The sequence below is a fragment of the Acomys minous genome (assembly GCF_964271855.1).
Source record: "Acomys minous genome assembly, chromosome: 5".
NCBI classification, from domain to species: Eukaryota; Metazoa; Chordata; class Mammalia; order Rodentia; family Muridae; genus Acomys; species Acomys minous.
In genome coordinates this window covers 39352420-39365691 of record NC_140494.1, presented here as the reverse complement: position 1 = coordinate 39365691, position 13272 = coordinate 39352420, and the positions used below count along the sequence as shown (strand labels likewise).

At 47.1% G+C, this 13272-nt stretch overlaps 1 protein-coding gene and 1 long non-coding RNA gene across 5 annotated transcripts in view; one reads left to right on the top strand and one right to left on the bottom strand.

Moving 5' to 3' along the window:
- Positions 1–981: 981 nt before the first annotated feature.
- LOC311598050 lies at positions 982–4204 on the bottom strand. Its single transcript, XR_014779458.1, has 2 exons — positions 3925–4204; positions 982–1157 (listed from the first exon to the last, which is right to left on the bottom strand). It is a non-coding gene; the product is annotated as an uncharacterized lncRNA (long non-coding RNA).
- Positions 4205–4355: 151 nt separating this feature from the next.
- The window catches only part of SEMA5A (semaphorin 5A), a 442105-nt gene continuing 433188 nt past the window's right edge, over positions 4356–13272 (top strand). For 3 of the 4 annotated variants that reach the window (XM_084782844.1, XM_084782839.1, XM_084782840.1), the window contains exon 1: positions 4356–4839. The gene's annotated coding sequence lies outside the window, so the exon portion shown is untranslated. Of the gene's footprint in view, positions 4840–4889; positions 5171–13272 lie in introns of those variants that run through there. The other variant, XM_084782841.1, reaches the window with a different exon arrangement.

The following is a 13272-nucleotide window of genomic DNA, read 5'->3' as shown; positions in this document are numbered from 1 at the left end:
TGCTTTGATTTCTGGAAATGCAGCTTAAATAAAATGTGATGCCCCACTCAAAGCTTGAAGAGTCACTGAACATGTCAAGGAAGAAAATAACTGTTGAAAACGAACCCCACCCCCATTAGAGAGCAAGCACATCTTCCTGAGTGTATGTCTGGGTACATCCTGTCGCTACTTACTGCTGTGGCCTGGCTGCTTTGAACATGGCCATGAGGTGAAAGAATGCCACTCTTAGTGTGGTTTGGATTTTAGAGGTCATAGGTAAGCAGAACTCACTCAGGGTAGGTGAAGGCAGGTCACTCTTTGTCAACCAAGAGGAATAACCAGGGACAATGTCCCGTTGTCACATCCCTCTGATCAGCCCTGGGAAGCCAAGACAACCCGAGATAGACATTATCTGTGGACAGGGCCCTGCTGGAGGCTCCCACTCACACCCTAGCAGAGGGGAACAGCCTGAGCATTACCCTCAGGAGCACGAATCTTTACTCTGTATTATATCCAATTATGCTCCTTCTTGTGTGTGTGTGTGATGGCAGCTTCTAAGCACTATGCTGTTCTTTTAAAACAAATTCAGTCTCTTTAACACCACACAGGGAGAGGGCCCTGAGAGGCAGGGAGCTTTTATGGGAGGAAGGAACCCTAAAGGGGTTTTTGGTGAATTCCAAGGGACTGTAGGACCCACTGATGGCTCATCCAACCTCTGTGCTGTAAAAGCCTTCATCTTTGAACACATCCACAATGGCGACCATGGTGTGGCATCTGTAACCACAGCAGTGGATGTTCTGGATACTTCAGAATACATCAACCTGAAGCAGCTCTGTGCAGCATTACAGTGACATCAAGCCTCACTTCTTCGTACCAGCGTTTAGGGTGTTAAAACAGGGTCAGACAACCTTGGAAACCAGTATGAAAAGAAACTATAACACATGGCTGGCTCATCTACAGGAAGACATACTTCTAAGGTAAAGAGGTCACTCTCCAGGACTGTGTTTTTTTTAAATTACTTAAATAATTTAATAGTCTTGTTACATCGTAAGCCCACAGTTACAACAGATCCTTCTGGGAAGGCCAGCTGTGGACCACGGCTGTGTGTTCCTGTCCGCGCCAGTCAATGCTCTCTCTTCATCGCCTCCCTGCTCCATCCTCTGGGCTTTAATCAGGCACTGGGAGGGGATAGAAAGATAAGACAAGATTGTTGCATTAGTTCAAAGTCGCATAGTCATGCGCTGCTTCACATTTCTGAACAGCAATCCCAGGTGAGTCAGGAAATGGATGGCGTCTTTCAAGTCACATGAATCAGCGCCCCAGAATTCATCATTTTCACCAACAGCGTTTCCCAGTTTGGGCCACACAGGCTCACCCGGAGCAGCTTGGGGAGGGGAAGGGAGCCAGGAGGATAGAGAGAATTTTCACTGTGATGACAACAAAACATTCTCGGTAAAGTAACAATCACGTTTAGTTTTACATTCTAATGGATGATTCAGGTACCTTCAACAGGGAAGGCTTTTGAAAAGAGGAGAGGAAATTTTAATAGGAAAGGGAGTGTGGTGGCACTCAACTTTAATCTCAGCACTAGGGAGGCAGAGGCAGAGGCAGAGGCAGAGGCAGGCGGATCGCTGTGAGGTCGAGGCCAGCCTGGTGTACAAAGCGAGTCCAGGACAGCCAAGGCTACACAGAGAAACCCTGTCTCGAAAAACCAAAAACCAAAAACCAAAAACCAAAACCAAAAAAAAAAAAAAAGAAAGAAAGAAAGAAAAAAAGAAAAAAAAAAAAAAAGAAAAGGAAATCCTTATATGTACTTTGAAATAATTTCATTTCAGAGTGCCTACTTGGTGCTAAGCCTCAGATATGTCGTGTTTAACAGCTTCTTTCTCCTTTGGTGCTGATGACTGACATTTCTAACGAGCTTGGTCAAGCTGCACAAGAAGGCATTAGCTCAGGAAAGTTCACAATCTTTCTGCAAACCGGTAGCAAAATCATCCTCGGTTTAGAACCATTTCACTTCCGGTGCTTTTCAGCCCAGTGCCTTGATTCAGGATGTGCTGAGCCCCAACCATAAAATTATTTCACTGCTATCTCATAACTGTAATTTTGCTATGAATCATAATGTAAATATCTGATATGCAGGGTATCTGATATGGGACCCCGTGAAAGGGTCACCCAGTTTGAGAACCATGGCACTCTAAACGAGAATTTGATTTTTGCCCTTGTTTATTAGAGATCTGTAATTCGTTATCACTAGTACATGAATATTAACAGTCATACAGTGCAGTCTGTAAATGGCAACATTGAATCTGCTTCCTGCTCCAGTGACACATTTAGAGGGTGAAATCCCTATGTGATAACCTCATAGTGCACAGGCTGCCAAGCTAAGAGTGAGTTTCTTTTCTGGCTTTTGAGTTTATATGAGATAAGGTATCCCTAGGTGGCCCCAGGGTGTCCTTGAACTCACAATCCTGCCTCAGCCACCAGAGTGCTGGGTACACAATCATGGTATCGTGCACTTCACTCTTGTCTTTCTTAAATTTTTTTTTTTAAAGAAGAGTTAATTATTTTTTAACAATTGACACTGAGGAGCAGGAACAAGAAAAAGCTAAACACATTTGAGTCTTAGTTTGTCTTTCTTAACCCTGTAAGGCTCTACCTGCCTAACTGAAGGCGACAGTGGTCAAGTGCAAGGCTGAGGTCTTCCCCTGCCAGGCCCTCCCTGGTGCCAGGCCTCCTCCTCCCAAGAGCCTCTCAGGCTGTGGAGTGCCACGTAGGCAAGAGAAGGGGAATGTTTGGAACAGTGCCAGTTCCCACCCACTTCTGAAGCGGCAGGGAGAGGCACAGGAAGCCTATTAACTTTTCCCTTCAAGACCTAGAAGCCAGGAGCTGCCACCTGAGGGCTAGAAGCCAGGCAAACAACTGTCAAGACACCATAGTTTCGGGCTCTGGTACCCATCCTCCACACCCCCTTCCAGACACAGCATACTCTGGGGTTCACATAAGCTCCCGTGGACACTTTCAAAATACTTTGACTTAATTCTTTCATTTGAAAGGTAACAGAAACAACAGATTGGTGGCAGTTTGTGCTTCCATGGGCCTCCTGTTGAATCTCTGTGGTCCTGGAGGAGCTGTGACACATTCCAGGTATCACCAGGCCTCTGTTTAGTGCTATGAAGCCCTTACAGACTCCCTGAACTGTCACCGGCGCCCCCCTCCCCCACAGCGCATTTACAATCTGCCAATCCCAGGGTGTGAATGTGGTCCACCTGGGCATCCTTAGGTCCTGCAGCTGAGAGGGAGGGTCCTGATGAATTTCCTATTACAAAAGCATCCTCAAGCCACCAACAAGGCCCAAGAGAGGGGGAAAAACATCTCGGAAGACCCTGTTCCCCAACTCTATCCTAAGGAAAGGGGGTCACATGTGGCCATAGGGGTAGGATCCCAAGTTTTCTGACTTTGTTTGTCCTGTAACGTTCCCACTCAACAGCCCTGTATGATCTTCAGCACCTGGTATGTTGATCACCTCATTAGAAGGTGAACGGAACAACTTGTCAATAAAACTGCCCTTCCAAGGCATTTACTTTGTATTCCAATATACACTTTTTGCCCGAATGCTCACTCAGTAAAATGCCAGGATCCTTGCTGAAGTGCAATTAGCCCAGCTGGCTCTGTCAAGGAAGAGACCCTTTCCTAAAGAGCATCAGGCAACCTCTTGCTCTGTTTCTCTGGATGGTAGATCTGTTCATTTATTCGATTTATCCCTTTCAAGTTGTCCTGATCTAGCTGAGAGCCTCCTGGGCCCAACTTGCCTGCAAGAATCCGAAGCGACACCCTCGACCCCCAGCCCCAACCTCCAGTCTCCTCAGGATGACACAGAAAAACTGAATCTTAAACTCCCACCTTCTTCCCACCCGAGAGATCCGCCGAGGGGAGCTCACATACCTGGAGCCTAGGCCGGCCTAGAAGAAGCGCCACGTCTCTGGTTTGGGTTGAACTGCCTCCAGCCCTTTATACAGCCCATCCCGCAAAGCAGCAACGTCGGAGCCGCTGGACAGGGGGCGGGCAGCCAAAGAAGGTCTCTGCGAGGCGAGGAAGGAAGTCTCTAAAAAGTCACTATTTGGATGAACTTGCACTCGGGAGGCACAAATCGGACTACTGGGGTGCGGTGAGAGCCCCCCTGGTGAGTATGTAGGGGTCCCATCTCGGGATGAGGCGGGGCCAGAGGAGGGGCCTCCCCTGGGGCGGGTGGGACTCTCAGTTTGCACCGGGGAGGGGCGGAGAAGGGGAGGTGCGACGGGGGCGGGGCGGGGGCGGGGCGAGGCGGCCGTGAGCTCTCCGCCCCGAGCTCCTGGCCCGCTCACCCAGCGCTAGTCTACACGCCGGGAAGGCGGCGCCGGCGGCGTCTGCTCACACTGTGCCCACTCCCGCGCGCTGCGCTCCCGCCTCGGGTTGGCTCCTCAGCCCCTGGCTGGCCGTGGTCCTTGACGCGCGGCGGCCTTTGCATCCCACCTTTCCACTGCCGGGCACACCGGCACGTGCGATCCTTTTTTGGGGTGTTCTCCATTCTCAGGCACAGCTAACAAGCAGAGGACACCCAACTTTGCCACCTTGCGGGTCATCCTCGCTTGGTGTGAGCCTGCCCGCTCAGCTGCACAACTGGAGACTCCGTGCGCCTTGCAGCCGAGAGCTGGTCCCCAGACTTACGCGCTGCGAGAGGAGGATAGCTCTGGAGAAGTGGAGGGGTTCCTTGGTGGCTGCTACCTCGACTTCCTTCACAGTGCGTTGGAGAGGACCCTTGGAGTCGCTCCGGGCCCTGGGGCGCTGGATGATTAGCAGGAGGAACGCGCCCTGCATCTGGTGAGCTCGCTCCCCTCCGAGTCCCTAGGTGTCATAGCTGAGACCATGCGCGTGTGAACTGGACCCGGGGCAGCAATGGTCCATCGGTGGGTGGTGTAGGTCTCAGGTAGGGTTGCTCTGCAGACACCTGGGTGGGAGACAACCTAGCAGAGGCGCGTGCAGGAATAGGACCACCGCCAATGCGGGGGCGGTCGCAGTGGAGATAGTGCACTGGCTGGAAGTTTGTGTCCTAGCTTTTGCCCAGATTCGAGCGTGCACTGGAGAGGAATTGGAGTGTCCGGGTGTGCGACTGGCCAGTGGGCAATCCTGCACCTCGGCCAGCACCTCTCAGGTACGCGTGGAGATCTGAGCGGGTACTCCGCGCGAGGCCGGGATCGCTTGGTGGGAGCTCGAACCGGATCTGGTGGTCGGAATCGTCTACCTCCCCGCCGGGTGGTCTCGGGGACATTTTCTTGCTCTCTGTACAGGGGCTTTGCGGTGTTCCTAAGAATCTCGGGACTAGAACTCACGTTTGCCAGGGTGTTTTGCTGAGGAAGACTAAGGCAGGGGTGGTGAGGCCTGGGGACTCGTCAGCCGGGTGGGCTCCACTGGCGTAACCCCTGTCCTCTGGCAGCATTGCCGCGTGCGTTTCGTACCCGGGCTCAGGGTCTCGGGACGTAGGAAATGTTGGTGGGGGGTGATCCCCCAAGGTCGCCTCTTGTATTAGGCCTAGCGCGCTTAGGTCTCCGTCGCCCTCCTCCCTCCGCCCTGGGTTTGGCGGGAAACGCTTTCACCTCATCTTTTTGTTGTTTGTACCTGGATGCGGTTGCTTGGAGTTGGGCTTTAACTTTCCTGCGTCGGAGGCGTTCCGGAGACTCCCGGCAGGGGGCGCCAAGAGCGAACTTTCCGAGAGGGCGAGGGGACGCCACAGAGCCTGTTTGGTGTTTCCGCTCTGGGCTAGTGGCTAGGGGGTCTTACCTAGGCAGCGGTAAAACACAGTTTTGTAGTCACCTCACCTCAGAAGGCGAAGGGTTGAGGGAGGTGTTCTGCTTACTACAGAGAGCTTTCAGCCTAGTTAAACGACAGAAAAGTTGGTCGGAAGCCCTCTAACTGGAAAGGCCTCTTCCTAAGACAAATTCCTACAAACTCCTCTGTTTACTCATCTTTCTCCTTTGACAACTGAATTTAACAAGAAGGAAGTTGAAATTACGTGAAGGTTTTAGCGTTATGTGTAATAAAGAGAGGAAGTTTTGCTCCCGAGGAGCACATTGATTAATATGTCGTGTTAAAATTGTTGCAGCTTATTTATTTATATTTTAAAAAATAACTGTGTGTCCAGGCTTATCTAGAAGAGCCCTGTTTTTGAAGCACAGTCGTGTTATTAATTACAGAATTAGTCTTTTACAAGGAGACACAGAAAGACAAAATTCGACCTTAATAGGAAATGTTTTTTAATATCCAGTTAAGGGTCGTTGAATTAATTGCTGATTAATGCCACTATTGGTGTTTTGAGAGTGAAGCTGGCACCCCTCGGAGTGGGCAGTTCACAGTCCCACTTAAGGCTTAAGTCTTAAGCAGACGCCTTCTGCTCTAGATCGCTGAAGCAACTTTTCTTTCCCGTGTTTACTCCATAAGAAGTGAGCATTTCTTTCTGCCCACTGACATTTCTTATGCATGCATGATTTACATGAAAAGCAGTTCTAAGTGTAGTTGTTTGAAGCATAGATTTCCTTTGCCCTGAATTTGTTTATTGCCAACCCAAGACGCTGCCTGTAGTCACAGTGTGTGCCCATACAGCCACGGAGTCCCCTTTCATATGTCTTCAGTTAACGGACACTTTTCCTCACAGAGGGAGGGTGGATGGTGCTCATCACTTTAGCCTTTAAGGATGCTGGTACCTCATTTGCTTGTCTTAATGGCGAACAGCTGCTGAATCCCTGCTGAGATCAAAGACATTGGTCTTCTGGGTGGGAAAACCTATCTTGGGCCAGAGGAAGTGTTTGAGGGGTGTGTGTGTGTGTGTGTGTGTGTGTGTGTGTGTGTGTGTGTGTGTGTGTGACTTCCTAGTCATGTCTGCAGAGAATGAGAGGGAGAAATAGAGAGCACAGAGTAAAGCAAGTTGGCCACCATACTAGGATGGATATAAGCACGTTCTTACAAGTTTCTCATAAGCCTGAGTTTGATGGACCATGCTAGAGAGGGCTTCCGGGCTGAACCATTGCTTAGTTTCAGGTAACTGGATAATGGTGTTTAGGGGCTCGTAGTGTCCTTTTTATCATAAAGTCCCTGGAGCAGAGGCTTTCCACTGACACAGTACAGGAAGGTGGAGCAGGGTTGGTCATGGCTAAGAGTGTAGCCAGGGACATGGGACATTCTGTTGGATAAGTGAGTGAGACTCTAGGGTTCTCATATCAGACCCTGACCGTACAGATGGGGCTTGAGGTACAGGCCGTGTCCTGTGCAACACTGAACAATCCCATTCATGAACATTAAATCCTGTCAAGTGATCCATTGTTTTAAAATGTAGAACATGTACGACCATTCTAGAAAAGCATTTCCGTTTCTATAATAAAATCCACTATAATTCTTGATTCTAAAATTATACCAGATTAGTATTATAAAATGTATCTGAAGTTGTTGCTATAGTTACCCAGACAAATTGCTTTGGATATAATTATAATACCAAGGTGACAAGTTTTTGTGTTTAATGCTCAATAATGTTGAAAACATAAATTACAGTGTCTAACAAATTGAATTACAACAAAGAATCTAAAGGGGAGCGTCTACATTTCTGCCCACCTGTACCCGCTTGCAAATTTATATTTATATTCTGCAAAGTTAACTTTTCTGGAATCCCCAGATGAGCGTATGTCATTCTCATAAACAGTTTACAGTGTCTGTGGTGCTGCTGTTGGCAACACAGAGATTTTCACAGATGTTCCCCACATCCTATCTAAATTAAGATGAAAAAGGCTAGTTGAAAATTACAAGTTTTAAGAAACTCTCCTAACCCTATAGACATGGCCTGACATGGATATCTCACTCTGCTCTTTGTAATTCCTGTAGAGTAACAGCAACATGGACAGGCATATTGTGTGACGCCAGCTCTTTGGGCTGAATTTTGAAGAAATAGCTGGATGCTTGTAAACACAATACTTATTTTTTGGGTAGTTACATTTTAACTACATGTGGGTCTATGTTGCACACATGGCACAGTGTATGTATGAAGGTCACATTGCAGCTTCTGGTAGTTGGCTCTGTCTTTTCATATGTATCTGAGGACCAAATTTGGGTTATTAGGTTTGGTAGCAAGTGCTTTACCAATTTTACTATCAGGCACTGGTTGTCCAGGTACACAATCTTAGGCATAATCACCAGTATGTCTGTCCAAGACGCTCTTTGGTTCAGAGTTTAAGCAAGACAGAGTATAACAAACAAAAAGCCTGACCTGAGAGAAGCTATGGAACCCTAAGTAATTTATTTTAGCTCTCTGATGATAGCACTATTATTCCATGCCTTAGTGCCTTGTGGAAGATCCTAGAACTAGGAAATCTGGCCTCCATCTCACAAGGCGGTTTGAGGCCAGACAGCTTCAAAGGTGAAGTTGTATTGTACCTGGGGCTTGCCATTGAAAACAAGAGCCATGCAGCAGTGGACTCAGTCAGATCACTTTGCACAAAGAATGGCTGTCACTTTCATCCTTTTCTTTCTTTCTTTCTTTCTTTCTTTCTTTCTTTCTTTCTTTCTCTTCTTCCTTCTTCTTCTTCTTCTTCTTCTTCTTCTTCTTCTTCTTCTTCTTCTTCTTCTTTTCTCCCTCCCTCCCTCTCTGTCTCTCGCTCTCTCTCTCTGTCTCTCTCTGTCTCTCTCTCTCTCTCTCTCTCTCTCTCTCTCTCAAATATGTGGTTGTTTAAGAGCAAAGATGACCACACACGTTATTTCCCTTCCTGAGTTCTCAAATGTCCCACACATGCTCACTATCACATGTGCAAAAATAAGTCAATCAATTGCTACTTTTTCTTTGTGGTTTAGGATTGACTTTCTGATCAACAGCAGAAAAAAAGAAGAAGCTAGTTCAAAAGATACCTTTGTTAAAGGATGAATTTAGTCACAAACTCACCTGTTTTTTTTTTTTTTTTTAATCTCCCAATCTTTCATTCCTTCCCTTTTTTGTCTCAGTGTTTCTGTGGAATTGGCTGACCTGGAGTTCCAGCCAAGTGACAAGGAAGCATATAGCGGAACAGTTTTACTTTGTGTTGCATTTTTATGTACATTTGAGAGTAAATCCCATTACTGTAGTGGGTAACTCAATTATAGATATATATGATAAATAACCAGCCAAGTGATACTATCAGCAGGCAGCACTATTATAGAAATAATACTGTATTTTCTGAGATGTAAGATAAAAAAGAAGAAAAAAAAAGGCTATAGGCAGGTGACAACCGGAGTTGTACAAGGACAACTTGCTCACGTGCAGAAGAGTCCCTTTCATCTGGCTTACACTCAGTCAGTGTCTGACAATGCTGTGTAATACAGCCGTGGAAGGAAACCCATCAAAGACACTGAGAATAATTCTACAATGCCATTTCTTCTGCTTTGTCTGCATCCACCGAAATGGTTAGCGCTTCCCTAACACTTCTGTCCCGAAGACACTGGAGATGTGGCTCACATGCTCTATCCAGACATGTTCCACACCTGGAAGATCCCTTTCTATAAAAGCAGCAGACAGACACAACCCCAGAGCTGCTCTGTATCAGCGAGAAGTCCCCAAAGCTGTTTGCACCACAAATGATGTGGTTTGCAATATAGCAACATGGAGCCGAATGGGTTTTAGAAGCACAACTGATTTCTGTTTTTATTTCAGACAGCTAAAATTTAAATTTTTCTGTACTGGCTTTAATGCTAAGGAAGTTGTACCCAGTGGCACACAGCAAAAGCAAATAAGCAAATTAAGAAAAAAAATAAAATTGCCACAGATATTAAACCTCTATGGTCTAGCCAAGACTACAATTTAGCCATCATTCATTCTTGTTGGCCAAAACCTGTCAGCCAACCAGGATGTGCTTTTAAGCAGTCTTGTGCCTCAAATCCTTATGTGTTCTAGCCATATGCTTAACTTTAGGGGAATTCCCAGAAGCCATGGTTTAGAGAAACAACTTGCCTGACTGAGAAATGGAGTAGGAGATGTTTTTTTCCTTTAATCTGGAGGTTCACTGGTCCTTTTGTGCTTCTGAAAGAATGGCTGCTCACCTACTTTGCTGGAGAGCGGTGGTAAGGAAACGCCTGGTTAGAGGGTCTGACAGCTGGCGATGAGTGTCATGTGTGGGAGCAGGTAGCAGCTTGATGAGGGGTCAGCAGAGTGGTTGAACCATTCAGGCAGACTTGGAGATTGTCCACGAGCCATGCTGGGTGACAACCCCACATCCTCAGTGGCTGTGTACAGCCCATTTGGAAAGCTCATTCCCCAAGAAGATGGAAATGGAGCAAGTTGGAGATGGGAAGCCGGAAAAGGCTCCCCGGAAGGAGTCGCCTGGGGGTGGTGGTGGGTTACCAAGTGGGACCTCAGAAAGGACAGTGTGGAACACAGTGCTAGGCTGAGGTCATGTTCTGTAGAGCGGCGTGAGGGCACAGAGAGCAGCCCAGAATGTGGAGGAAGCCATAGAATCCTATCAGTGTGCCTGGCTGTTTGCCCACTTCAAGTCCACCAGTTGTCACATTCTGCCCTTTGCGCTCAGACTGGCTCACAGGCCTGGGACCTACAGGAAGACCAGGGAAGGCGAAACTGGCTCAGACCGCATGGCTCTACCACCTGGTCACTGTCACCACTGCCCCTCTGGCCTCTAGTCCCACTGCCTGCTTCTAGCTGCCTGGTCTTGGCACTCCTGCTCGGAATGCTTTTGGTGTATTTTCTTGGGAGGCCATCTGCCTTTGGGCCTGGCTGCCTTGAAGTCCTTTCCCATATGTCCTCTCTTCAGAAGGAGTCTCCGGATACACAGTCTAAAACATCTCCCCTCCCTTTTTCTTCCCTTAACCTTCTTACTAGCTTTACTATCCCCCTTTATTGTATTTTGCACTGCACCATTCTGTATATATTTCTTTATATATTACACCAGTGCAGAGTGTAACCCTAAGGGACAGATGAGCCTTCCTTATTTATATACGTGTCCTGTATAGGTCCTACAGTGGTGCCTGGCACACATGGGGTCTCGGGCTACAGTGGATCAATGAATGGATGGATAAATTCATTTATGTAATTTATGTACTAAATACACACTATTGACTGTAGTAGAGCACCAGCCCATGTGACCTTGGCTTACTCAGATGACGGTTTTGTTTTGTTTTTTAAATCGGTAACATGGATGGCAAGCACTGTTTATATTCCTCATAGGAAGAAAAAATATTCCTGTAGGCTCAATTTGATTCATGATCAGTCTTGGAGTACAGCTGTGTTTGAAAGCCAGGATCCAGAGGGACTGTGTACTGCATGTATTCTAATATATGCTAATTATACATTAAGTAGGTACTTGGTAAATGAATCGATGACCTTGCATGGCTCGGAATTAGCATAAAAATACTCTATGTGTATTAAAACACAAAAACGTGGAACTCCAGGATGTTACTTGCTTATTTAAAACCACTTCCCACCCACACAAAGTTCCAGGGAAGCAAATTGTATCCTCATTACGTTATTTTCACACATTATGGCTTCAGAATATTTTAGAAATATGCCAGGCTTCCTCATTTCGATCCTGAGATCAGGCCAGTTCACCTTGCCACTTAGTTGGATGTATAGTTAATATGCCGAAGCAGGTAAGTGGCTAAACAAAGTGTTCTAGGTCTTGTGCAGTGGGCTAGTGCTCAGCAACGACCCGAGTGAGCTATCGATGTGTGCGGTAGTAGGCGTGAGCCTCAGAACGTGGAGCTCAGTGAAAGAAGCCAGCCGCAGAAGACCACACATTGTTTGAGTCCATTTATGGAAACTTCTCAAAGAGGCAAAACTATGAGGATGGAAAGTGGATAAGTGGTTGCCTGGGCTAGCAGGGAGAACTGGAAGTGAGACAAATGGGCAGGCAGGATCTTTCCTGGAGAACGGCATTGTCTAAAGTTAGGCTGTGGAGGTGGTCACCCACGCGAGCGTTTACTCAAATTCACTGACTTATGCACTTACAGTGAGCCAGTTTTACAGAATGTTACGTACCTTGGCAATACAGTTATAAATGGAAATCTGGGACATGATCTCTAAAGTTAGAGTGAATTAAACTGCTGGCAGCCTAAACATAGTTCCTGCTGCATTTACTGTTTTTTTTTTTCCTATGTTCCTATAATTTTTTTTAATAGAGTTAATGTTAGGGCTACTGGGCTCCAAGGTGGATCGAGTTTCTTTGATTCAAAGAACTTTCTTCTGTGGGGGGCGGGTGGTCTGTAGCATTGTGGTCTCTGTTAGGAACATAGATAAACTCAAGAATACAGTTAAGCGCATGGGCCCCTATACCCATATCAATCAATCAGCTCAACTAATCAGCCAGCCTAGCTACTTTGGGAGACTCTGGGACTCCCTGTTGGTCCAGTTGTTCTGGGGATGTGGCTTAGGGTAATGCAGTGGACAACACAGAGTCACATGCTTCTCTGGAGCTTCCTTCAATCAAGGTCTGAAGCTAACAGGGTAAAACTTCTTCGCTAAGTGAAGATGCTCTCCTCTGGTGGATCAAGGTCGCCATGCCTGCCTCTGCACTCTCCATCACTTGTTGGCATCTGCTTCAAGTGATATGTGATGTAGGCAACTTTTTCCCTCCTGGTGACTGGGTCTCGTTATGTGGCACAGTAGCAGGTGTCTTCCAACAGCCATATCTAAAGACTGAGCGCAAGATTTTATGTTGCTTTGTATTTTCCTTTTCTCCATCCATCCCCCCCCCCCATTCCTTATTCTCGGTTCTTGTCATAGGGTCCTAGTTGTGTTGCTCAGGTAGCCTCAAACACCCAAGCTCAAGCAGGCTTCCCTCTTCAATGTCATCAGGTGAAGGGCCTCATGCCTGTCTAGAAGGCAAGTTTTAAAATGCTCCAAACCTTGGTCCTAGAGCCATTTCTAGCTCTCTCTATTCTGCTTTCTTTTTGGCACTTTATTTTTTTTGGTTAAAGTGTAATGCTGAAAATAGGATATGGGTAGAAATACATGTGAACTGCCTGTAACTTCCTTCCTCTTCAATTTCTGACTCTCAGGGAAAGTGGGTGAGCTTAGCCGTCTCCTCTTGCTTACTGAGACTTCCATCTGTCTCCTGTCTTCTGTCGAGGCTCGCTCAGCTCTCTTGTGGGCACCTTGCTTTGCCCACACCAGTTGGCTTCCACATGGTGACTTTCTGTGAAAGTGTTTACGTTGGCACAGGCGGGCTGTGCCAAGAATACCCTGCATGGCTTTCAAGGTCTGGCCATGGCTGGCTGACCCTCTAGCTCAGAGACATC